The following is a 2,500-nucleotide window of genomic DNA, read 5'->3' as shown; positions in this document are numbered from 1 at the left end:
CTCGCTAGGACGGTTCCAGCGTGCCGCCTTCCGCGTGGGGTACGGGGTGGAAGATCCGCCGCCCGCCTGCTGTTTCCGACGCCGAGCCGCTCCCCCGGTCGCGGTCGGGACGCGACCCGCGGCGCAGTCTCTCGGGGCGCCCGTGTGTGGGTGTGTGTGGCGCGCGCGGCGGTGTTGTGTCGTCGTGGTCGCCGTCGGGGCGCGGCCCGCGCGGGGAAGCCCTCCGGGGTGTCCCCCGCGAGGTGGTCGGGTCCCGTCGGCGGCGCCGGCGGCCTCGCCGCCGCCGCCGCCTCCTGACGGCCCGCCCTGGACGGCGTTCCGCCGTCGCGGGTGGGTAGCGCTGCGGTCCTCGCGTCCGGCCGGGGCCGGGGTCGGCGTCGGTTCCCGGCGTTGGGCGGTGGGGGCTCCGCCTCCCCGCGGCAGAGTGCGCTCGTCCCGTCCCCCCCCTCTCCAGGTACCTAGCGCGTCCCGGCGCGGAGGTTTAAAGACCCTCAGGGGCGTCGCCCGTCCCCCTTGGTGTGTCGGGGGAGACGGGCCCGTGGGGAGCCGTGGGAGGGCCCGGCCCGACCTCTGCTCCCCCAGACTCCGCCGCCCACCCCCGGTCGGGGTGCGTGCCGCGTCCCGCCGCTGGCGGCCGCCGGGAGGGGGTGCCCGGCGGTCCCTTCGCGGCGGGCGTGTGTGCCGCTCCGCGCCGGTGGGGGGGGTGGTGGGAACCCACGGGCGCCTGGGGGGCCCGTTCCGTGCGCCCGGCCGTGCCCCGGTGCGGTCCTGCGGCGCCGGGCGAGCCCCGTCGTGGAAAAACCTCTCGACCACCACTGGGTTTCTGTTCTGGTACCCTCGTGTGCTTGGCCGGCCGGGAGGCAAGCTCTCTCTCCCTCTCTCCCTGTCTTCGCGCTCCGTGCGCCTTGGCGGCGGGGTTGGGGGGACTGTGGGGTGGTGGGGGGAGAGCCCGTGCCGCGCCAGGACCGGCGGGAGAGGGCCCTCGTGGCCCTCCTTCCGAAACCTCATACGACTCTTAGCGGTGGATCACTCGGCTCGTGCGTCGATGAAGAACGCAGCTAGCTGCGAGAATTAATGTGAATTGCAGGACACATTGATCATCGACACTTCGAACGCACTTGCGGCCCCGGGTTCCTCCCGGGGCTACGCCTGTCTGAGCGTCGCTTGACGATCAATCGCCCCCCCCGGGGGTTTGGCTCTTCAGCCTTGCCCCCCCCCGCGGGATGGCGCGGCTGGGGGTTTTCTCGCAGGGCCCGCCTCGGGACCTACGTCCCCCTAAGTGCAGACCCTGGCGGTCGGTTGGCGGTGTGCCGCTTCCCCCCCGCCCCTCGGTGGTTGGGGGGGGGGTCGTATGGCCTGTGGCCGCCGTTGCCGCCCGCCGGCCCGCCCGCCGCCACCTGCGAGTGGAGGCCAGAGAGGAGGAGAAGGGTGCGCGGTTGCTTCCGGTCGGTCCTCGTTCTGCCCGGTTGACGGGTCGCCGTCGGCGCGCGGTCGGTGCCGCCCGCGGCGAGGGTGTCGGGTGTGTCGTGAGGTAGAGCAGCGCTGGTGCGCGCCGGTCCGCGTCCGGGTCGCCGTCCGCCCCCGACGGCGGCCCGCCCGTGGCGCCGGGCCGGTCGCCCCCGCTGCTTTTCCCCGCGTCGCGCCCCCGCCCTCCGCGGAGGCCTCCCGCCGCCGCCGCGCGGCCCGGGCTGGCTCGGACGTTCCCCGGTCGCTGGCCGCGTGCCCGCGCCCGCCCCGCCGGGGTGGGGCTCGCGCCGCGGGGGAAGGCGCGCGTGTGGCCGCGCCCCGGGGGATGCGTGCCCCGGCGGCGAGCCGCGGGACGCCGCGGTGTCGTCCGCCGTCGCGCGTTTTCCCTCCCGGGTTGTGGACGCGCCGCGCCGCTCCCCCCGCCGTGTCCCTCCCGCGCCGGCTCCTTCGCACGGAGCGGGCCAGCGGCGGCGGGGGAAGGAGGTCGGAGCGAGCTCGCGAGGCTGTCTCCCGGTCTCGGCGCGCGTGCGGGTGGAGGCCCGCGCGGGCGGCGTCGCGTGTGTGTCGGTGTGCGCTTGGCCCTCTTTCGGCGGGGGTTGGGTCGGGGGCGACCGCCGGGTCCCGCCGCGCCCCGCTTCCCCGCCGTGTGGGCCTCCCGTCCGTCGCCGGCTCCCGCGTCGCCGTCCGCCCCTCCGCCGCGCCGCGCCGGGCCGCGCCGGCCGCCCTCGCCCTCGTTTCTTTTCTCCTCTTCCGCACCCGGTGGGGCGCCTCCTCCCGGAGGCCGGCGGCCCGTGCTCTTCGTGCGCCCGTCCCCTTCTCCTTCCCACCCACCACCGCCTCGGCGCGGGTGGGAAGCGGGTGGGCGGGCGTCGTGGGCCGGCCCTCCGTCGGTCCTCCCTCTCTCCCTGCCGTTCGTCTCTGTGGGCTCGGGCGGGCCCGCGTGTCGTTTCTCTCGGGGGAGGAGGAGCCGAGCCCGGACCCCGGCTCTCCGCACCTCCTCCGCCCTCTCGGATCCGCGACCTCAGATCAGACG

The 2,500-nt window shown here is 76.8% G+C and overlaps 1 long non-coding RNA gene and 2 other non-coding genes across 3 annotated transcripts in view; all 3 read left to right on the top strand.

The window, feature by feature from the left end:
- The window catches only part of LOC139705393 (uncharacterized), a 27,264-nt gene that overhangs the window by 15,696 nt on the left and 9,068 nt on the right, over positions 1-2,500 (top strand). The window lies entirely within an intron of this gene.
- Positions 1,011-1,163, top strand: LOC139705532 (5.8S ribosomal RNA). Its single transcript, XR_011707451.1, has one exon. It is a non-coding gene; the product is annotated as a 5.8S ribosomal RNA (ribosomal RNA).
- LOC139705545 (28S ribosomal RNA) overlaps positions 2,484-2,500 on the top strand; it is a 4,746-nt gene continuing 4,729 nt past the window's right edge. Inside the window, exon 1 of the ribosomal RNA XR_011707464.1 lies at positions 2,484-2,500. This exon is cut by the window's right edge and continues 4,729 nt beyond it. This is a non-coding gene — a ribosomal RNA (28S ribosomal RNA).

Source organism: Marmota flaviventris, chromosome 4 (assembly GCF_047511675.1).
Source record: "Marmota flaviventris isolate mMarFla1 chromosome 4, mMarFla1.hap1, whole genome shotgun sequence".
Classification (NCBI taxonomy): Eukaryota; Metazoa; Chordata; class Mammalia; order Rodentia; family Sciuridae; genus Marmota; species Marmota flaviventris.
The sequence above is the reverse complement of the archived record's forward strand: the minus strand, read 5'-3'. Positions and strand labels throughout refer to the sequence as shown.